The sequence below is a fragment of the Macaca mulatta genome, chromosome 1, assembly GCF_049350105.2.
Source record: "Macaca mulatta isolate MMU2019108-1 chromosome 1, T2T-MMU8v2.0, whole genome shotgun sequence".
NCBI classification, from domain to species: domain Eukaryota; kingdom Metazoa; phylum Chordata; class Mammalia; order Primates; family Cercopithecidae; genus Macaca; species Macaca mulatta.
The window spans coordinates 220,570,555-220,594,253 of NC_133406.1; the positions used below are offsets into that span (position 1 = coordinate 220,570,555).

The 23,699-nt window shown below is 48.6% G+C and overlaps 1 long non-coding RNA gene across 2 annotated transcripts in view; it reads left to right on the forward strand.

Moving 5' to 3' along the window:
- LOC106996531 (uncharacterized) overlaps positions 1-23,699 on the forward strand; it is a 67,074-nt gene that overhangs the window by 35,565 nt on the left and 7,810 nt on the right. Inside the window, exons 6-7 of one of the 2 annotated variants that reach the window (XR_013406820.1) lie at positions 11,692-11,764; positions 13,978-14,093. The exons of the other annotated variant lie outside the window; for it this stretch is intronic. This is a non-coding gene — a long non-coding RNA (uncharacterized LOC106996531). The remainder of the gene's footprint in view (positions 1-11,691; positions 11,765-13,977; positions 14,094-23,699) is intronic. 2 annotated transcript variants of the gene reach the window in all.

Here is a 23,699-nt window from a genome sequence, read left to right on the forward strand (position 1 = left end):
CTGGATAAAAACAACGTAGGTTTTCAGGTCCCTCGTTAGTTCCACCAAATCAGACATTCTAGGGGTGCAGCCCAACACTGGGGGTGTAAGCATGTTCCCAGGGAATTCTGGTGATCAGCCAGGCTTGGGGATTTCTGCTCAGGCCACAACCTCCTGGAGTTAGAGGGGCTTTAACGGGTCTACTCAACCAAGCCAGGGTCCGGCACTTCCTGTACACCTGGGGAGACTGAGGTCCAGAGAGGGGACATGAGTTGGCCCAGTTCTCACACTGGCAGTCCTTGCCCTGGGACTTAGGCAGACTTCTAGGTCTGTCTGGCTTCAGCTTCTCCATCAACAATGATGGTGTCCACCTGCCTGGCTTCTCTGTCGGGGTGGATGTCACAGGTCTCATCTGTGCATTCTGGTCAAGACATCCAGCTGCAGGGAGGAACACGGGCATGGTAGCAGGCAGCAGATCTGAGTTGCCAGCCTGGCCCTTCCTTTTCCTGGCTTCTCAGACAAAGTGTCTTCAGCTTCCTGAACATCAGTCTCTTCTTCTGCCAAATGGGCACAAGACCCCTTTCCTGAGAAGTGGGTTAGTGAGGCCATTAAGGGCATGGGGACCTAGTTTGAATTCTGGCTCCACTGGGTTGACAGCTGTGTGACTCCAGGCCAGTGACTTCACTTCTCTGAGCTATAGCTTCTCATCTGTAAAATGGGGGAGATGAAACCCAGCTTCATGGAGGTAATCACGAGGATTAGGTGTGAGGGTGCCCATGAAACATGTAGCAGGGTCTCAGCTAAAACGAATGCCCTGTTGAGGGAAGGCAGGAAGGCTGTGACTCAACTGTCCAGCCTGGTCTGCCCCAGCCCCAGAGGAAGGCTGGGAGCTTTGCCTCTGTACCCAAAGGGCAGCCCAGGGGAGGGGCAGTGAGGGGAGAGGTGTTTGTTTGAACAGCCAGAGGCGCTGAGAGGCCCCTGGTGTCCATTAGCTGGTTCCTGCTGAGTTGGAGGGAGTTGGAGGCCAGGAAAGTGATGAGCCATCGCAGCTGTGTGATACTTTCTCAGCTGAAAAGCGGTTTACAACTCGTTATCTTAATGTGTCCTCACAATAACCCTGGTAATTGTTAGCCTAGGGATCAGCCTCCTTGTTTCATATGGGGAGATGAGAGCCCAGAGAGGTTAAGTGGCCCAGCCGAGGTCACACAGCACAGCAGCAGCCAAAGAGAGGTAAGGTGGAAGGTGACTGGGATTGGAAAGAATGGTGGGAAGCTGAAGAGGCATGCTTCCTGACTTGCATCTAGCTTAACTCCTGCTTACTGCAGTCTCAGTCTATTGGTCCTGGTTGTTTTGTAGGTGTGGCAAAGAACTCAGACTCTGAAGCCAGATGCCTGGGTTCAAATCCTGGCTCTGCCACTTCCCAAGTGTGTGCCTTAAGAAAGTCACTTAGCCCCTTTAAAATGAGTTCTTCATCTGTCAGATGGGGATAATAATAGCACCTCCGCATAAGGCTGTTTTGGGGAGAAGCTCAGTCCACATATGTGTAGCATGTGCCCAGCGCATGGTGAGTTTGCTGTCTTGTGTATAGCTTTGCTGCTGTTAGATGATGTGTACCCCTAAAGTCACATCACCTGTCCCAGCCTCAGTTTTTTCATCTTCTAAATGGGGCTGCTGACTACTGAGCCATTATTTTAGGCCAGGCACCTGCCAGTCAGAATTTCATTTAATATTCCCAGCAACCAATGAGATTGGTCCTCATTTAGTCCCATTCTCCAGATAAGGAAATGAAGACACAGAGAAGTGAACTGACGTGTCTGTAATTACTTGGCCAGAGACCAGGATGCTCCAACTCCAGCTCAACCCTGAGAGCCCATGGCCTCCCCAGTGTGCCTGCCTGCAGGCCTCTCTCCAGGGAACTCTTTAGGGCTGATACGCTTGCCTGGGTCTTTGGAGTCTGGGGGCTGGTCCCTGCCTTGGATGCCAGAGCAGCAGAGAATCCATCCCCGTCCCAAGATGGCGATCTTCCTCTGTGCCCTGCCCTGGCATGGAGTGCCAGTCCTACCTGGGCCTCCTCTTTCCCTGGGCCTGGGGGGAGGCTGAGAGGCCCTAGGCCATGAGAGAAGGCCATTAGCTGGCACTGGAGCCCAAGTGCTGGTAATAACCCTATTTTCATAGGGAGGCAGCTCATGTCTCCCTGTGTTCCAATCTGCTCCCGGAGCTCCCACTCCAGAAGGAAGCAGCAGTGGGTTATGAAAGCAGGAGCGGGTTACATAAGGATGCAGCAGGCTCCAGTGGGATTGGGGGAGCAGAGCAGCCCCCAGCCCCAGCAGAGCAGGGCTAGGCTCCTGCTCCTGCCTTGCCCAGCTGCCCTCCCTGGGACTGAGAACTGCAGGCAGGGCTGGGGCAGGAGTGAGCAGGGCGAGGTGGCAGGACGGAATGAGAGAGCCCTGGTCAGGGAGCTGGGAATCCTGGCTTGGGTCCTAGCTCTCTCATGACTTGAACAAATCCCTTTCCCTCTTTGGGCCTCAGTTTCCCTTTCTGGAAAAAGGAGGGGAAATCTTTAGGGGCCCTCCCAGTTTCGGGGGTGTTATATTTTTCTCACCTTGGAGAGGGTTGTACAAATTTCTAGCTTCTGACTCTTACCCGCTGCCAGCTTGCTTGAGCAGGGCACAGTCCCTCTCTGGGTCCCCATATCCCTGTTTATCTAACAAACAGAAGGAACCCCATTGTCAGCTTCATGGGTGCCAGATGTGCCTGGACTTTGGGGGGTCTGGATGTGACAAGACAGTGGAACAAGGACATCCCATTTCCTACTCTCTCCTTTGCTCCTTGGTCGAGTTCTAGCAAAGACCAGCTATACCACATCATGATAACAGTAACAGCAAAGACAACTACCGCTGATCAAGTCCTTACTAGGGTTAGACCCTGTGTTAAGCCCCTTTGCAGGCATTGTCTCATCAAATTCTCATAAGAACCCTATGAAGTAGGTACTTTTATTATCTGTTTGACAGATAGGGGCTGAGGCTCAGAGAGGGCAAGTGACCTGCCCAAACTCACACAGCCGGTAAGTGGCCAACTCAGGATTCGATTCCAGGCTCGTTAGACTCCACTTCCTATGACACTGTGAGTCTGAACAGAATTGGTTATTTCCAGAGACCAAAGAAGTGGGTATGACCAGATGGTGTAAACAGCCCTGTTCTGTGGTCTAGGCTCTGAGGAATGTCCGTCCCCCTCACTAGCCACCCCCGGGCCTCTCTGGACTCACCACCCCCCCACCACATTCCCTTTGTGCCACCCACAGTGGCCATGGTGACATCTGGGAAGTGGGCAGCGCAGCCTGCAGGCTGTGTGGGCAGTTGGCACTGAGGGTACTTGAGCTCTCATATTTTTAAACCCAGCTCTGGCCACCTCTGCAGTTGGCTCAGACAGAGCTGAGGGGTTTTCCTTTGGGCCCCGCTGACTCTGAGTGGGAGGGCCCAGGCATCACTGTGTCAGAAGGCACTGTGCCCATGGCAGCCAGGGGGATGCTCACAGCTGGGGTGGGATCTGTGTCCCTCGGACCCTGGGAGCCCCAGGCAGCTCAAGCAAAGCTTATGGGAACCGTGGGTAGGTCTGAGGCTGTGGCTTGGAGGGAGAAAACCAGGAAGGGGAAGCTGAGGTCCTGAAAAGGAAAATATCCAGATTCCACTGCGAGTTAATGGCAGAGCTGGGATTTGAACTCAGAGCTCCTGATACCCAAGCAAGAGTAATTTGGGGGCTCACTGTTCATCCTGGTCCCCAGAAAGTCCTGTTTGTGGACACTCTGCCCCTGGGTAGGGGAATTTTATCTGCCCTGTAGGAAGGCAGGGGAGGAGGAGGAGGACAAGCCATTCATGCCCATGAATGACTCCCTGGGAAAGGAGCCAGAGGAGAGTTTCATAGCCAGGGGAGGTCGGATGATGGCAGGGGAGACACAGGAGTTTGAGGGTGCGGCTGGGGAGTGAAGAATAATTCACTAAACCCCTGTGGCTGCCGTTGCTTCTCCCTTCTGATACTCCACGTATCTGCCAACTTCCCTGCCCTGACCCCTGGCTCCAGGAGGGTCCCTCATACATTGTGCAGAGCAGGGAAGGGAGGGGCCAGGAGGCCATTTACAGGAGAAACATGACGAAGGTGAAGGGCAAGGAGTGGCAGGAGCTGCCCTCCATGGCTTTGTCACAGCCCCTTTCTGGGGCCTTTGTTTCTTCATTTATAAAATGGGGATAATCATTAGCATTTGCCAAGTACCAATTTTATGCCAGCCCTGGGCTAATCCCTTTTATGTGTGATTTTATTCAATTTTGCGACGACTCATTGCTCAGGTGAGGAAACTGAGGCTCAGAGAGGGTCCGTGGCATGTCCAAGGTCACTCCGCTGGTAAGTGGCAGAACCTGGGTCAGTCTTCAGGGCCCAGGTGCTTAGCCAGTGTCTGCACCCTCCACTCCGGGGTGTCAGGTTGCTCCAGTGAAAGACAAGTAGTGGGAGAAAGGACATTGGAGAGGATGACCGAGATAGACACCACTGGGGTGTCAGCCCCCTTCTCTGGCCTCCTCCCAGGGAAACGGGGTCCGGACCCATTCCTAGTGCCTCTCCAAATTCCTTTTTGTCCACCACTGCCTATTCCATTCCCTGCACCACTGCCACCAGTGCCAGCCTTCGAAAACACAAACCTGATTATCTCACTCCCCGATTCAGCCCCTTTCCATGGCTCTGCACTGCCCTTGGGGACATCCAAACTGCATAACTTGGCATTCAGCAGGTCGTTTTGTAACCCATCCCTTACCGCCTCTCCATGGACCCTCTACTCTGCTTGATACCCAGGCAACAGCGATTTTGGACTCTCCCTCCACAGCACTCCCTGGCCGGATTTTCTTCCCTTTCCCCGTGCCTGAGCTCAGACAGTTCCCTCCGCCATTTTCACCTTGTCCTCAAACTCCTATTCATCCCTTAAAACCCACCAAAGTCGCTTCTTCTGTGAAGCCTTCTGAGCCTGCTCCTGGTGGACTGTCACTCCCTCTTGGTGTTCCCATTGCCTTAAGGGTGGTTCTCATTGCCTTGTTTTGTAGTTAATTGTTTTCGTGGCACTCTCACCTGCTCACCTGTGACTACCTGAGTGTCCCCAGAGGAAAGGAGCTATGTGAGCCACTCTGGTGTTCCCAGCTCCAAGGCCAGGCACAGTGGACATTTACTGCTGAATGAGTGAATGCAGAGAGGATCAGAAAGCTACAGAGGATGGTAGATCTGCAAACTTCTCCCTGGGTGAGGCCCAGGCTCAGGTTCCAGACAGCTCCATGTATCTCCCACTCACTGAGATTGGATGTCCCGCAGTTGGACAGACCTGAAATTGAGCTATGTGATCCTGGGTAAGTCAGTTAACTTCTGGGTCTGGTACCTCATTTGCGAAATGGGTTAACAAGATGGCCATTAGGAGGATTCAGTAAGATATTGCATGAGAAACTTCTAGAACAGAGCCTTCAGTAAGGTAGGTATTTAGTAAAGCTTTCTTCTGTCATCTTGCTATCATCCCCATCATTATCACCTTCATCACCATCATCATCATCATCACCATTGCCATCCTCATTATCATTCCTGGGGTCTCTTTTTTTCTTTCCCAAATACCTGCCCCTCTGCTGGAGATTCTGCATGTCTGAGGTACCAGCCATTGCCAGAGACTGGGCTGTGTTCTGTCCTTTCATCGTGCCATTTCATTCTCACCCCAAAATAAAAACACACACAAAAAATCACTTTCTTCCCAAAGAGAATCCTCTCATTCACCATATGGTTGCTACAATGATCCCCATTTTACAGATAGATGAACTGAGGCCCTGAGCAGTGACGTAACTTGCTAAGATCATACCACAACTGGTAAACAGTGGAAGACAATTCAAACCCTGGTCAGCCCTTTTGGCAACGCTGAGCTGCTTAGGGCTCTGGAGCTCACGGACCCTTAGGGTTCTCCTGATACACCTCCCGCGGCAAACACTCCCCGCAAAGGGTCAGTGTGAGTTTTTAGCTCTTTCCTGAGTCTCCTGGGCCCAGCAGAAAAACACTGAAAGATTTACTGAGAATCTAGGGAGACAAAATGGGACAGGCACAAAGACACCAGGAAGCTGGATAAAGTCTGGTAGGCTCCGAAGCCAGGGTGTTGGCCCTCCCTGGCTAGCTCACTTGGGCACAAACCAGCTCACTCTGGACTCACAGGGCCTGGCCTGGGTCTCCTGCCTGAGGATCTGGTCCACAGGATCCACTTCAGAGAAACTCCACCCCTACTCCCATCCATTTCCAGTCCCCTTCTTCTCCTTGTCTTCCTTCCTTCTGGGAGGGGCTTCACTGGCATCTCTGAAGCTGAAATAACAACTCCCATGTTGGCTTTTTTTTTTTTTTTTAAAGATGGAGTCTCACTCTGTCACCTAGGCTGGAGTACAATGGCGTGATTTTGGCTCACTGCAACCTCTGCCTCCTGGGTTCAAGCGATTCTCCTGCCTTAGCCTCCCAAGTAGCTGGGATTCCAGGCACATACCTCCATGCCCGGCTGCCTGGCTAATTTTATTATTATTATATTTTTATATTTTTAGTAGAGACGGGGTTTCACCATGTTGGCCAGGCTGGTCTCGAACTCCTGGCCTCAAGTGATCCACTTGCCTCAGCCTCCCAAAATGCTGGGATTACAAGCATGAGCCACTGCACCTGACCCTATGTTGGCTTTTTAAGGGGAGGTTTAGTGAGAGGCTCAAAGGAGAGAATTTTGGGTTCATTCATTCTTCAAATCTGTATTGAGTATCTACTGTGTGCTACAATTGTGCTGGGCAGGGGGACCTGGAGATAACCTGAACTCAGTCCCTCCCTGGAGAAGCCTCAGTCCCATGCCTCAGTCCCATTTTTATCTCTAAGAGTAGCCAAGACCCTTCCCACTTCTTTGGCATTAGTTCTGGGAGTGCCCAAGGGCAGGGGACCATCTTTATCCCACGGAGCTGGGCACAGAGGAGCTTTGAGAGAGCATTTGTAGTACGGACCTGAACTGAGCGAAATGAGAATAAAGCACTGCATACACTTCTCTGATTTCAGACATGGGCCTGGGGAACCTCAGCCCTGACCCTTTCCCATGGGTCCAACCCCTCTGTATGCACCCCTTTACTACAAAGCTTCTTATATTCTGTCATTGTCTATACCTTGCTTTCTACCCTGAGGTTGAGTCCCTACTATGTGCCAGGCATAGTGTTGACCAGACACTGCTGTATCCTTATAGAGATTGATGATCACACACACACAGACACCCACCCATCCCCTGCAGCTTCCCCCCATCCCCCAGCACACACCCTAAGACAGTATTAAAGGTTTATTACTCATACAATGAAGCTCTTAAGAAAGAGCAGAGAAGCTCCCAAGCAGGCAAAAATGGCTTGAGAGACTAGGAAAGGGAGATTGGCTTTCAGTTTTTATAGATGGATTGACTACAAGGATATTATGGAGTTTTAAAAATAGACCTCAAGAATTGGGATGAGTTTTTAATAGACCTCAATGGTTCCTGGCACGTGGGCTGGCCTTTGTGGTTTGAATTTACCGTTAGTGCCAAAAGAAGGGGCACTCAGGTTTTATTATCTTGCCTAGATGTGGGACAGAAGGGGAAGGGGGAATGGTGGGTGTGGCTAGTGTCAGATATCAAACATCAAACATAGAGCCAGATGGATCACTTGAGGTCAGGGGTTCGAGACCAGCCTGACCAACATGGTGAAACCCCATCTCTTCTAAAAATACAATAATTAGCTGAGTGTGGTGGTGCATGCCTGTAATCCCAGCTACTCAGGAGGATGAGGCAGGAGAATTGCTTGAACCTGGGAGGTGGAGGTTGCAGTGAGCTGAGATGGCCCCATTGCACTCCAGCCTGGGTGACAGAGTGAGACTCTGTCTCAAAGAAAAAAATATATAAAACAATAGAGCTGACTCCTTATTACATAGTCACACCCACCCCTGCCCCTCTTCCCTACTGTACCTAAACCTTGGCAACCATTAATCTGTTCCCTGGCTCAATGATTTTATCATTTTGAGAATATTATATAAGTGAATTAATACAGTGTGTGGCCTTTTGAGATGTTTCTCCCCTGCTCAGCATGATGTCCTTGAGGTTCATCCAAGTTGTTATATGTACCAATAGTTAGTTACTTTTTATTGCTGAGTGATATTTGGTGTTATGAATGTACCACAGTTTGTTTAATCATTTGCCTATTGAAAGATATTGTGGTTGTTTCCAGTTTTTGGTTATTACAAATAAAGCTCCTATGCTTTTTCTGATGTTATTGTAACTATTCCTGCTTTCTTTTGATCATTGTTTGCATGATACATCATTTTCTAGTCTTTTCTCTCATCTTATCTATATCATTATATTTGAAGTAAGTTTCTTATAAATAGTATACAGTTAGATCATGTTTTTTAAAATCCACTCTGTCAATCTGTCTTTTAATTGATGTATTTAGATCATTTACATTTAATGTAATCAATATGTTAGGGCTTAAGTCTGACATTGTACTTTTTGCTGTTTGTTCCTTCTGTGTTTATTTCTGTTTTATTTTTCTTGCCTTCCTATGGTTTGTTTGAGCATTTTAAAAATAATTCTATTTTGATTCATTTAGAGTATATTTGAGTAGATCTCTTTGTATATAGATCTTTTAAAGTGGTTTTACTAGGTACTGCATTATACTTACATAACATCACAGTCTACTGATGTTAATAGTTTACCAGTTTGAGTGAAATATAGAAACCTTACCTCCTTTAAATTTCCCTTTCCTCCTCATTTAAAATATAATTGTCTTAATTATTTTCTTTACATACTTTGAGAACCACATCTGACAATTTATTATTTTTGCTTCAATGATCAAATATAACTTAGACCAACCTGGGCAGCATGGTGAAACTCCACCTCTACCAAACAAAAACAAAAGACACAAAAATTAGCTGAGCGTGTTGGCATGCACCTGCAGTCCTAGCTACTTGGGAGGCTGAGGCAGGAGAATTGGGAGGTTGAGGCTGCAATGAGCCATGATAACGCCACTGTACTCTAGCCTGGGTGACAGAACGAGACCCTGTATATATAAATATAAATATATATAAAAATAAAAATAAATATAAATATATATAAATATAAATATATATACATTTATCTTAGAAAACTCTACAGGGGAAGGTAAATGTATTATATATATAATCTCTATTTTTCTGCTCTTTCTGTTATTTTTCCTTTCTGATGTTCCAAGATTCATTTCTTTACTATTAATATTTCAATAACTTCTTTTAGCCATTCTTTTAGGGTAGATCTGCTGGTGACAAAGTCTCTCATTTTTCCTTTGTCTGATATTGTCTCGACTTTTCCTTGATTCCTGAAGGATAGTCTCATCAGATACAGAATTAAGGGTTGACAGTTTTGTTTTTTTTAATACTTGAAAAGTTTTGTGCTGCTTTCTTCTGGCCACCATGATTTCTGATAAACCATTGTTGCCCAAGCTATTTCCTCCCCCCATAGATAAGGTGTTTTTTCTCTCACCGCTCTCAATATTTTTTCTTTGGTTTTAGCTTATTGAAGTTTGGTTGTGATGTGTCTTAATGTGAGTTTATTTAGGTTTATCCTATTTGAGTTTTACTTGGCTTCTTTAATCTGTAGGTTTATGTCTTTGGCAAAATTTGGGAAATTTTCAGTCATTTTTTTCTTTGAATACTTCTTCAGCTCCATCCTCTTTCTCCTTTTGTAGGATTCTGACTATTTGAATGTTGGATCTTTTGGTATAGTTCCATAGGTCCATGAGGCCCATTTGTTTTCAGTCTATCTTCTCTCTTGTTCAGATTGGGTAATTTCTATTGTTCTACCTTCAAATTCATTGCTTATTTCTTCTTTATTCTCCATTTTGCTGCTGAGCCCATTCGTTGTATTTTAAAAAAATTATTTATTATATTTTTCAATTCTAAAATTTTCCATTTGGCTCTTCTTTGTATCTTTTGTTTCCCGAGACTTTCTATTTTTTCACTTGTCTCAAATGTTTTGGAATTGCTTGTTCAATGGTTTTATTTTTTTTTTAAATGATGGCTGCTTTAAAATTTGTTAGATAATTCCAACATCTGTGTCTTCTCAGTGTTGGCATCTGTTGATTGTTTTATCTCATTCAAATTGAGATTTTTCTGGTTTTTGGTATGATGAATGATTTTTAGTTACATCTTGAACATTTTTGGTGTTATGAGATTCTAGATCTTGTTTAAATCTGACACTATGCCCATGGGGGAAGGGAAATGACTTCTCATTACTGCCAGGCAAATGAGAGCTCAGGTTTCCCACTCATCCTCATTTGACACCCCAAGGGAGAGACATGGCTTGCTACTGTGGGGAAGAGATGGGATTTCAGGCTCTTCACTAGATCTCTATTGACACAGCCCTGGCTGGGAGGGGAGGGGTGCCTCATGATTGCTCCCCACATAGTCTCCACTGATACTGGAGCTGGAGAAAGCTTCATGACTATGAGATGGTAGGAAAGGTTATGGTTTCCACTCAGTCTCCTCTAATATCACACCAGTAGGGAGGGTAGGGGGTGCCTCATTACCAATGAGCAGAGGTGGAAGTCCACAATTCTAATGTGGCCTCCACTGACATCAGGATTGGGGTGAGAGATGGGGGTACTACTACCTGGCAGGCATGAAAGCCCTGGCTCTCCATTGAGTCTTCTCTGATACCACTTTGATAGGGGTAGAGGCTTAGGCTCTCTACTTGGCCTTTGCTGAAGGGGTTTTAGATTGGGCCACATTTCTTCCCTTTGATGTTTGGCTAGGGTGGAGTGGTAATCATCTAGAAGTTTTCTATGTACTAGGTTCTTGCTCTTTCTGGTCCTTTGACTAGGGATAACAAAATTTCCTTGGGGCTTTTAAATCTGCTTTCAGTGGCATTTCTAGGTTGCTGGCTTCTCCAGCATTCAGCCTGAGAGCTATGAAATAATCAGAGAACTCAAGGAACTCACCACTGTGTCATCCCTTAGCTTCAGAGGTTCCTAGTCAGTCTTCCTTCTTCTCTCCATCTTTCAGAGTCTACTTATGCTTGTTTTAGACACAATGTCCAAGATTTTTAGCTGTACTTAGCATGAGGAGTCGGGAGACATGAATCTACTCCATCCTGGTTCAGAACCAGATGGTTCTGGAACGTCTCTTGGTTCAGAACCAAGAGAACTTGGTTCTCTATAGTGTTTAACAAAATAGGTAGAGCTAAGCCAAGAGAAACAAGGTTTGGTTAGAAAGTAAAAAGAGATAGATCAGTTGAATATAATTTGGCATCTGTAGGATGAAACAAGAAAGTAAATGTTTGATTGTTTGCAAGGTTTTGATCAGCAAAGCATACTATGGTTGGCATGCCCTTGGTATTAGGGTTATTACCATAAGAGCAAAGCAGCTCAGCACAGCACATCCACCACTGCACATGTGATAATAGTAATAAATAGGAGGCAATGAGTGCACAAGCTTAATTTAGGCCTGGAAGAAGACTTCCCTGTGATACTACCTAGAGATAGTATAGACAACCCCAAGGAAGATACCATCCTTGGGGTTGGGTTGGGGGAAGGTCTAAGAGGGATGGGAGAAGGGGAAGGGGGTTTAGGCGTTTGATTGTATAAATCCAAACCTGTATATATGAGAATGTGGAGGAATGCAGGCCTTTTGTTTTTCCTGCAGATCCTGTTCAGGTTCCTGAAGCCACTAAGTAGTTGGTTTATCACTCCATGCCTAACAGAGTGCCTGGCGCATAGTAAGTGCTCAATACATATTTGTTGAAAGAAAGAATGAATGAATGAGTGAATGAATGTTTTTCTGTGTTACATCACTTATTTCAATAGCTGTTATGGACTAGAGATTCCCCAAGAATGAGGAAATGTTGGAGGCTTACCTTTCTGGGGCTCTGGATAAGTAACCTGTAGGGAACCCTCAAGACAGTGGTGCATAAGTTTTCATGCTCAAAGGGGTAGGCTCACCAAGGAGAAAGAAGAGATCTGGGAGTCAACAGTTCATCTACTGACCCATCAACCCATCTGTCCATCCACTAACCCACCCATCCACCTACCCATCTGCCCATGCATCCAGGGGTAGGGGCAGATTGTGCAGGTTTTCATGCCCAGAGGGTGGACCCATTGAGAGGGGAGAGAGAGAGATAGAGTCAACAGTTCATTTGTCCATCCATCCACCTACCTATCCAGTCATCCATCTTTCATCTCAGCCACGCCTCTGGCACCTCCCTTCCACCGCCATGCTTGGTTTCTCTCTGTGCCCGCAGCGTCTGGATCTGGGTAAATGTATCCCTTAGTCAACAAATATTTATTGAGTGCCTACTATGTGCCAGGCATTGTTCTAGAAGCTAAGGTAAAACAGTAGATAGGACAAATGCTCTGTCCTCATGGATCTCAGTTTAGTGCTCAAAGTGTTTTAAAAACACAAAAGTGAGTCATACCTCTCATAGTTGATACACTACTGCTGTTGTTTCCCGAGGTCTATGCCAAGTGAAGCTGGCAGGTGCCAATGGGTGATGATGTCTTGGGGCCAAGACTTGGTGATAGTTTCTGGGAAGGAGGGGTGAAGAGAGGACAGTACCCACTGAAGAGCCAAGACTGGTGAGGATCCTAGCTACTGTTTCCTGAGCCCTTGTATATGCCCGTGCATACACAGTGTATGTTTATCTCTCTGTTCTCCAATCACCCTATGAGGCAGGCTTTTTTTTTTTTTTTTTTGGAGACACAGTCTCACTCTGATGCCAGGCTGGAGTGCAGTGGCACGATCTTGGCTCACTGCAATCTCTACCTCCCAGGTTCAAGCCATTCTCCTGCCTTGGCCTCCAGAGTAGCTGGGATTACAGGCGCACGCCACCACACCTAGCTATTTTTTGTATTTTTAGTAGAGACAGGGTTTCACCATGTTGGCTACGATGGTCTCAATCTCCTGACCTCATGGTCCGCCCACCTCGGCCTCCCAAAGTACTGGGATTACCGGTGTGAGCCACCGCACCCAACCGAGGCAGGCTCTTTTATCTGCTCTGCTTCCCCAAGGATGCACTGAGGACCCAGGAGCTGATGTGACTTACCCAAGGCCATGCGGGGAGGAAGTAGTAGAGCCAGGATTTGAATCCTGGTTTGTTTGGTTCCAAAGCCTGGGTTCTTAACTACTTGGCTCAAGTGCCGGGGAGGGTGGAAAGGGGTGGCAGGAGGGGTCTGCAGGAACTGGAGCCTGGCTTTAGGAGGGCTTTGGAGGGCTGTCCTGCATGCCACCTTGTTCCTAACACCTGCTTGTCCTTGAATGTGGAGCTGCCGTTGATGACTTCAGGCAGACCTACCAAGCCAGGTTCCCTGTTTCCTGCGCACAGAGAAGGCCATTTGGCAATGCAAATCATGTCTGCCCACACCCGCTATGGATCCTATAAGTTTACACAAATCACTGAGTAAAAATCACATATTGCTGTAATTTACAAACACCACCCCGTCATTCATAGCTGCAGAGGGAGATGGTGAGTGCTTGCAGAAAGCTGTCAACAGCTCTTGGACCCGCTGTGTGTGCTGCAGCTCTGGTACGGTGGCAGCCACTCAGTGCTGCTGTGGCCTCCACTGCTTCAGTGGTAGTTGGGGACCTGGTTCTGTGGTGGCTTTGAGGGTTGACCCAGTCCTGGCCAGTTTTCTAAACATGCATTGATTCCTGCCCACATCTGGAGGCCACTCCAAAAACCAGAGATGATTGTCATAATAAAACAATAATCACAGCTAACTCTTGCTGAGCACTTTCTATAGCCCCATGGCACAAAGGAATTTACCCTATGAATTCTCACAACCACAAGGAGTGGGTACTTCATCATCCTCATTTTCTGAAGGTGGAAACAGGCTCAGAGAGGTTAAACGACTCACTGAAAATCAACCAGCTAGTAACTGGTGGAAACAATCCTAAACCTAACTGTCTGATTTAAACATCTGGTCTGGCTCTTAGAAAGGATGCTGCCCTGCTCCAGCCCTGCCTCCTCCTCCTGATATTCATCAAAGAGAGCTTATTCGGGGGAGCAGACAGTGGCAGTGGACTCAGAGGATCTGGGAGAACAAACTCAGGTCAGCTTACTGTGTGTTCAAAGGCTTTTGAGCGTGTAACCATTTGTGTGTTCACAGGTGGGTCCTTATATGTGTTTGAGATTTTGCACATGACCACATGCCCAAAGTTGTGTTGTGTGTGTCTTGCCTATGTTTGCCTCCTCATGTGTGTGTTCGCAAGCGAGTGGCTGGGTGCCTTTGTGTTCTTGTATATGTGTGTGTTCATGCTAATGTACATTAAGTGCATATCCAATTTTTACTGGGTACTTACTGTGTTCCAGGGACTACTGTAAGTGCTTCACAAGTATCAACTAATTTCATCTTCACAACAATCCTATGAGGAAGTACTATTAATAGCCTTATATCATAGATAAGGAAATCAAAGCACAGTGAGGGTGCCAAGTTGCTCAAGCATCCCTTCTGATTACAGAACACGTTTTCTGCCTTTACGTCCACCCTCCCTCATTTTTGGGCCATATGGCTTAGGTATTGATTCCCCACCTCCCCCATACCTGGCTGACCATGGGACCCAGGTGTGGCGAATCAGAGTCACTGCGATTGGCACAAGCAGCTGAACCAAGCAGCTGCTCATGAGAAGTGCCTGAGGGTAGTTCAGAGTCACTCAAAGCATGGTCTGCAGATAGCATCAAATACCTAGGTCCCACCGCTGAGCTCCAGAATCAGAAGCTCCAGAACTGGGACCCAGGAGTCTGTGCTGTCACAAGCCCTCCAGGTGACCCTTGTGTACTTGAGAGCCTGGATCATGAAGCCACACCATCTGGGTTGGGTTGGAATTCTAGCTTCACCACTCATTAGCTATGGACAAGTTATATAAGCTTTCTGTGCTTCAATCTCCTCATCCATGAAATGTAAATAACAGTAGTCCTGACCTTTTTAAGGATTAAGTGGGTTAAGGCATACAAGTGCCTAGAGCAGTCCCTGGCATATGACTTGTTGCAGCAGGGCTCACTGTCACTGTCACTCTGCAGGGATGAGCATGAGATCCAACCCTGCCCCATGAGCAGTCCTGCGGCTTTTGCTGGTACCATTAGGAACAAAGTGGTTCCTTCTGCTCGGGTAGGGTATAAGCCTGGAGCTGCTGGTGACCGCGTGCCTCCTCAGGGGGAGAGCTCGCCTGAGAATAAAATGACCAAGAAGGAAGTCAAGGGGCAAGGGGTCCCTGAGGACATTTTTGGAGCTCCTGGATCCATGCCTGGAATCACTGGACTTGTCAATTTCATGAGCAAATTCTTTTCCCTTTGGCTTCAGCCACTCTGAGTTGGGCTCCTGACAGTTGCATGTGGACAGCTCCTGCCAGGTGCCTCATCTGACTTAAACAAAGGAGTGACTGCAGGTGAGTCCAAGGCCATCAATGAGTTGAAGCAGTGCTGGAATTCCTAATCCCCAGTCTGTCACCTCTTATTGGCTGCCTTTTCCAGACAAGGCAACCCCAAACAGCATCTCCCAGGCCTCAACAGTCGGTTCTCTGGGGCGGGCATCTGTAGGCTGACCCTGCACATTGAATGTGCCGTTGCGTTTCTTTGTCAGCGTCACCGTTTGCTTGGGAGGGGTGGTAGAGATTCCTCCTGGAGTCCAAGCTCTGCATTATTCAGTCTCATCATGATCAGAGGCACCTTAGGGGCTTTTTGATGAGGCTCCTTGGCCTTTAGAATGTCAAACAGACAGTTCTCTGCCAGGCTCTATCATGGCGATGCCAAGGCACCAAGCCTAGAGATGGGCTGAGGTTGGAGGCTTCGTAGGCAGTGATTCTGTCCGCCTCCTTTCCTGATTTGTGTGTCGTGTGGGGCAGGGTCAGAGACCGTTTTCTACCTTAGTTTCCCCAGCTTGCAGGCCTCTGGTTTCCTGCTTCTGTCTCAGCCCGACCAGGCCGTCTCTGCCTTCTGCCCTCATCCCCCTTGGTCTTGGTCTGCCCTACCTCTTGCCCAGTTTCCCGTGGCTCTCTAGACCCCTCCCTCCACTCCCATGGTCCCCATATTGCCCCATTTCAAGTTCCCACCTTCTCCCCGTCTCCCAAGCTCCCAGCCTCCTTGAGCCTCCTCCATCTGACCTCTCTCCATCTCTCCCAGGCCCTGCAGCTCCCCCACTCATGTCAGTGTCCCTGTAACTCCTGTTCTTCTCTCCCCAGGGTTCTTTGAGTTTCTCTATCCTCTCTGCCTCTCCCTTCCTCCTCTCCCTCAGCCCTGCCTCAGGCAGCCACCCCACACCTGTCTGCCTCTCCTCCCCTCCTCCCCCCACCTCCTCCAGATGGCCCGCTGCCAGTCTGGTACCAGCCGGGTTGCCATGGGAACCACTGAGCGGCTTAGGAAGCTGCCATAGATCTAATCACAGGCTGTGAGGTTTCAAGGAACAGCTCTTTTCGGTGCTGACAGCCGATTAGGCTGATGCTGGGAGGTGGGGGGTAGGGGGAACAGGAGCCAGGGAAGATGTCAGCCCAGGCAGGGCTGGCCCTCGAGGCACCTGGGAGCAGGAGGCCAGATCTGTCCAGCCCATGCTGTCTGTGCCTCACTGGCACTCTCAGACCCTCTGGAATTTTCCTGAGGAGATCATTGATGCTACATGTATTCTCTCCTTGCTTCCCTTTCACTCACATTCATTCATTGGTTTGTTGATTCATTCATTCACTCACCAAACCCTTCCTATTGGTCGTGTACCTTCGAGGCCTTTCCAGTGCAGTGGGAGAGACAAACCCCTACACAAACTCCTGCCCCCGGTGGGCCCAGTGTTCTGACTGCGGGTATCCAGGGCTGTGGGATCCCCAAGGAAGGCAGGAGGCCCGTGCTACTTGGGGAGAGTGAGGGGGCCTGAGGATGCGCTTCACAGGGCAGTTAGATCTGCATCTCCATGAGGGAGGAACAGGAGTTTGTCAGCCAAGAAGGGGAAGGCTCTCCCGAACCTGCAAGTTCCACCTCTGAAGGTGACCACGGAATCTGTTTTTGAGTTTCTCTCCCAGGCGATTCAGACACAGACCAAAGAGTGAGGCCATGTGGAGTCACTACTGATGGAGACATTTCTGTGGGGGCTGTGGAGTGCCCCCAGAGCAGACCCTTTCACAGCTGTGCTGAGGACGGCCTGGGGAGTAACCCCACTTCAGGAAACATAGCCCAAAGTTCACAGCAGCCAAGTCCCCTGGGGTTGATGGCCTGTGTTTCTGGAAGGCAGAAGGTGGGGGATTCTCTGGGGGAGTTGTTCCCACCTGCTTACACCTCCTGCACCCCATTTTAGTTGTGTAGCCAGCAGGGCTGTGCCAGAGCTTTGCGGGCCAGAAGGGCCTGCCAGCTTGGTCTAGTCTTAGATGGCTCCCCTGGTACCAGGCTTTTGGTTTTTCTCATCTAAACCAGAGACTGTGTTTGCACATAATTTGCATACATTTGCATATGGTGTCGGTGGGGCCCAGCATAACATGCAGAAAACACATTTTTCTCGCCAGGGTGCTTTGCAGCCTGGATTAGAGCCCAGGTGCGCAGAGACCAGGGGCTATAAAACTCTTCCCTCCTTTGGCCCTTGATGCTCCTCCAACGCACTCCTTCCCGCACCCCTCCCCACGGCGGAGCTTAGACCCCAAGTCAGCGGGTCTGGGAAAGCCATTCCAGTAAGGAAACCTGGATTGCTGTGGGTCTGCTTCAATTATACTTGCTGTGTGACTTGGGAAGGTCACTTTTAGTGTCTCTGCCTGCCTTTGTGTGAGTCTAGGTTTTACTGAAGATCGGAGGAGGAGGGTACAGAAGCGTCACTTCATTCCTTCCTTCCCTCCTTTATTCATTCATCTGATTCTGTTCATTGTGTGCTTATAATGTACCAGGCCCTTGGTTCTAGAAGGAGCCAAACTAGCCATGTTCTCTGCCCTCTGGGGGTTTCGGGGAGACTGGCTTCAGTCAAATGACCACACCAGTAAATATACAATCAGTCTTTATAAGTGCTACACAGAGACGTATGTGGTGCTACGTGGAAGCCCAGAATTGGTCTGGAAGGTCATGGATGACTTCCTAGAGAAAGCATCCTTCCACTGAGATGTTATGTAGATAAACAGGGCCAAGAAGAGCTTTCCACTTAGAAGGAACAGCACTTGCAAAGGCCCTGGGGTGGGAAGGAGCAGGATGAATGTGCAGAGGGAGAGGAAGGCAGTGTGACTGAGTGGAGAGGGGTGTGACGTGAGAATACGCAGGAAGGTAGGGCAGACTCCTCAGGACTTTTCTGGCCCGTTAAGGAAGGTTGTCTTTGAGACAGTGGTGCCTTTATTCTGAGAGCAGTGGGAACCACAAAGCGAGGAAGTGACATTAACAGGTGTGGAGAAGGGGTGGAGTGGAAATGAGAACACCGGTCGGGAGGCTGTGGTGGTTGTCCAGGTGACACAAAGCAAGGGCTTGAGTTAGGGTCATGAGAGTGGAGATGGAGAGGAGGGGAAAAAGTCTTGAGATCATCAGGCAGTAACATAAGCAAGGCTTGGTGGGAGATGGAGGACAGGGGTGTGAGGAGGTGTTGACAATGACCTCTAGACTTCTGGACAGACTTCTGGACGAGAAGATGAGCCATTGACTGAAGTGGTGAACGTGGGGTTGGGAGAACCCAGGTTTGGGGGTGAGGAAAGGAACTGAATATGGTTAAGTTTGCATTTCCGTTCAAGCATCCTACTGGTAGCTGGGTAGAAGGGAAGAGGCAGATAGAGGTGCTATGTCCTTTCCCCCCCAGTCCCCCAGCCACAGGAAGGGGGGCTCCCTGCATCCTGCACCTTCCAGAAGCACCCAGCCTCATCTGTCTATAGATTAGTGTTTTAGACTTATTTCTAATCTAAGAGTAAGCAGAACATTGGGGAATGCAATGAGCACCTTCCTTTACTATGTGTACTGCATCCTCCCTATATGGGAGTTGTATTTTCTGAATTCCAAGACAGCACCCACAAAGGATTCTCAGGCTTGTTCCAGGAGTAATGTGCATTATGATTTGCATGCTGTATAGGAACTGGGAAAACCAGAAGGGAAAGGAGGAGAAAGGAAAAAGGGACTTATTTTTAATGAACATCTACTGGATACCAGACCTTAGGTGAACTTTTTCTCTTTTACCAGCATTACACTGTTTAATTCTCACAAAAGTAAGGTATGTATTATTGAGCCCGTTTTACAGACGAGAACACTGAGGCTCAGAGAGGTTAGATACATTGTCCCAATTGCATAGGTAGTATGGGTCGTGGGTGGAATTTTAACCCGGGCCTGCCTATGTCTAAAGCTCATGTTCTTTTCACCACACTAGTCCTATCTGAAGGTGGAGTTCTAATCTGGGGCCCAGGAAGGATTTGGCTTTCTTCAGGGCCGGGGAGCTGGAGGGCAGAGTCTACTTGGTTTATACACTGCCTGTCTAGCGGGAGCCCAGAGCTGAGCTCTCTCAGTCCAGTTGTCTGCACCTGGCTCCCGCTCCTAATTTAGCAGCTTCAACTCCTCCTTCACCTTTCCGCTGCAGCCACTTTGGTCTTCTCACTGTCTGTGGGAGTGCCAAAGGCTTTCTCACCTCTGCCCCATTGCTTCTGCTGCTGCCCCTCTTAGAATGTCTTGTTCTGCCCAAGCCCTGCCCACCCTCCACATCCCAGCTTCCAGCACACCCCTTCTTGTCCTCTGTGACCAGCTCAGGGGTCTCCTCTGTGAACCCTCCCCATGATTCTCTGGGCAGAGTTGAGCCCTCCCTCTCCTGGACCAGCAGGGTGCCTAAGAGTCTCCCAAGGCCAGGTTCAAATCCTGACTCTTCCACTTAGGAGCTCAGTGATCTGCGGCAAATTACTTAACCTCTCTGGGTCTCAGTTTGCTGCTCTGTAAAGTGGGGATTGTAATGGCACCGACTTTACAGGCTCATGGTGAGACTAACGTAATGAGATGAGTGAGACGACGCCTGGCAGACTGTGAGGCCTGAATGGGTGATGGACCCAGGTGGCCTGCAGCCCACTGTTAGGTGCATATTTTTTTACTCATTTGTCTTCCCCTCCAGGCTGGGAGCTCCTTGAGGATGGAGCCTTTCTTTTATTTCAGTATTCCCAGTGCCTGCCACAAGGCTGATACAGACTAGGTATTTAGTGTGCATTTATTGAATGAATGGACAGGTGCCAGAGTTTTTATTCTATATATTTTGTCTTCCCTTCCCTGTGTTTAGCTTTTCAGAGGTTACAGCTGGGTTTCATGCTTAGCCGTGCCCTTCACAGAAGCAGACCTACACACAGTAGGTTCCCAATAAAGGTTTGTGGTTTATTTCTGCGGGCGGTCCCTTCCCAAACAAACAGCATCCAGCCTCTGATCCACACGAGCATCCGCCGCCCTCCTGGGTGTAATGGATACATATTTATTATTGCCCACGTGCCTCTCCTCCCCTGCCGAGCACTGTATTAAATGGCTGTTCCTCAGCTCAAGTGCACAAATATTCCTTTCAAAATTATTACATTCACCTTTTGTTGGCAGAACATGCCATATGAAACATCCCAACCTCTTATTGAGTGTGGGTGTCTGCTTTCTGCTTCCGCCTCAACAGCAGTACTGAGGCCAGAAGGCCTTGTCAGTGTTCCAAGTGCCTGCCTGGCCAGCTATTGGCTGGACCCAAGGAGCCAGTGTGGGACCTGATTCTGGGTTAACCTGAGCTGACCTAGTCAAGGCTATCATCGTGACATCATTGTCTTCATCACTGACACCGTTGCCAGCATTACCACCATCACACAGCCATAATCACCATCACCACTACCACTATCATCACCGCCATCACTACCATCATGACTGTAACCACCACCATCATCACCACTATAACCACCACCATCACTACAATCATTACCACCATCACTACCCCCACCACCACCACTACCACCACCATCACACCATCACCACTACCGTCACCACCATCACCACAATCATTACCACCATCACAACCCCCACCACCACCACCACCATCACCACCCACATCACCACCACCATCACCACAATCATTACCACCATCACTACCCCCCCCACCACCACTACCACCACCACCATCACCAACATCACCACTACCAGCACCACTATCACCACGATCATTACCACCATCACTACCCTACCGCCACCACTACTACCACCATCACCACCATCACCACCATCATCTCCATGACCACCATCACCACAATCATTACTACCATCACTACCTCACCACCACCACTACCACCACCACCATCACCAACATCACCACTACCATTACCACCATCACCACAATCATTACCACCATCACTACCCCACCACCACCACTACCACCACCACCATCACCACCACCACCACCACCAGCACCACCATCACCACAATCATTACCACCATCACTACCCCCACCACCACCATCACCAACATCATCTCTACAACCACCATCACCACAATCATTACCACCATCACTACCCCCACCCCCACCACCACCACCATCACCACAATCATTACCATTATCACCACCCCCACCACTACCATCACCAACATCACCACTACCATCACCACCACCATCACCATCACCACCATCACCACAATCATTACCACCGTCACTACCCCCACCACCACTATCACCATCATTGTCACTACCATCACCACCATCACCACCACCATCACCAGCATTACTACCAACTTCACTGCCATGATTACCACTGCCATCTGCACAGCCACCATCATTACCTCCATTATCAACATTGCCACATCATAACTGTCATTTTCACCATCACCACATTCATTCCTATTACAATTAATACTATTAATTACTAACATTTATTGAGAGCTTTATGATAGATGTAGAACTAAGCCCCTTATGTGTGTGACTTTACTAATCCTCCAAATGACCTTAGAGGCAGGTACATTTTAAATTCTTGTTTTACAGATGAGAAAACTGAAACTCAGAGAGGTTAAGAAACTTGCTCAATATCACACAGTCAGCAAGTTTTTTTTTTTTTTTTTTAGCTCAAGTCAGCAGACATTTAATGAGTGTTCATTGGCACGTAGGATACGGTACCTCCCATTACCAGGGACACAAAAATGAGTATTTCCTGGCTACAGGGATCTTTACAGCTTTCTCAAGGAGATCAGACATATAATTAATACAATGAAGCCTACAGGTGTGTCTTCAAGAGATAAGATAAACTACCCTGAGGGTATGGGGGGAAGATCATTTTTGGTTAAGACCTAGACCTAGAGGCATTCCTATAACATGGACATTTTGATAAAATCTGTCCTAAGCTTTTTGGTCATGTAAGAGCCTTCTTGGCCAGGCATGGTGGCTCATGCCTGTAATCCCAACACTTTGGGAGGGCGAGGCGGGTGGATCACCAGAGGTCAGGAGTTCGAGACCAGCCTGGCCAACATAGCGAAACCCCGTCTCTACTAAAAATACAAAAATTAGCCAGATGTGGTGGTGCACACCTGCAATCCTAGCTACTCGGGAGACTGAGGCAGGAGAATCACTTGAACCCAGGAGGCGAAGTTTGCAGTGAGCCAAGATCGTGCCACCACACTCCAGCCTGGGCGACAGAGTGAGATTCCATCTCAAAAAAAAAAAAAAAAAAAAAAGCCTGCTTGTCTCTCTGAACAACTCAAAGGAAGACTTGGCTGTCTTGGCTGTCTCTCTAACTCCTCCTGCCTACGCCCTAGGCCAAGTGTTCTTGCTGTGCCACGTTTGCCGAGACTGCCATCTTGGTTTCCCGCTGGAAGGACGTTTAGCAGCCCTTTTACAGATGGAGAAGACTGAGGCTCAGAGAAGGGAAGAAACTTACGGAACGGAGAGAGTAAACTCTTCTTTTTCAGTTCCCTGACAGTGCAGTCATTCTGTGAGGCCCGTTTGGATGCTGAGTTTATCAAGAATGAGAGGGGAAGTGCCCATATTGGGACCTTCTTTCCTCACCAGCTGGTTTATGTGGTATATGGTGGTGGGGGGCCTGGGGGTCTCTGGCCCCCTGTTGCTTCTCCTGTTTTGGTCTCTTCCAAGGGGACCTTAGGACAGCTGGGTGGGCCTGTGCGAGTGGGCTCAGAGCTCTTGTTCATCTTCAAGGGTTCATATTCTCCATGGCTGGCCAGGGAATCCTTTCCTCCCTGAGTGACCCCCCGGCGTGGCCTCCAGAGCCTCATCTGAACACCGCATGGACACCACTTCAGTCTGCGTGTTCTCTTGGAGTAGCAGACTGGCCCTTTTCCCGAGAGGCTGGAGCAGGCAAGAGCAAGAGTGGAAGGATTTTGAGATGTTTCCTGAGCGATGAATGCAACCCCACCTTCTGGCATTCTCTCAAGAGACTGCGGAAAAGCCTTCACTGGTCTTTTGATGATCTCTGGGTATGAGACGAATGTTTCTGTGAATGTGACTCACGCTGAGGTTGACTTCAAGGAGGAGGTGAAATGGCCTGGCTCTAAGAGGGTTACATTTGATTCCTTCATTTATTTGCTCTTTCAACAAATAGTTTTTGGCCTCCCACGAAGTGTCAGGCATTGCGCTGGGAAGGGGGGTGGCAGGGGTGAGGACAGAGTAGATGTGGTTTCTGCCCTTATGGGGAAGAAGGGAAGACAGATGTGACTCCAGTAGTTACACGAATGGAAACAATTACACACAGTTTTAAGCTCTACCCCCAAAGAAGCAAGGGCTGCTGAGAGAATG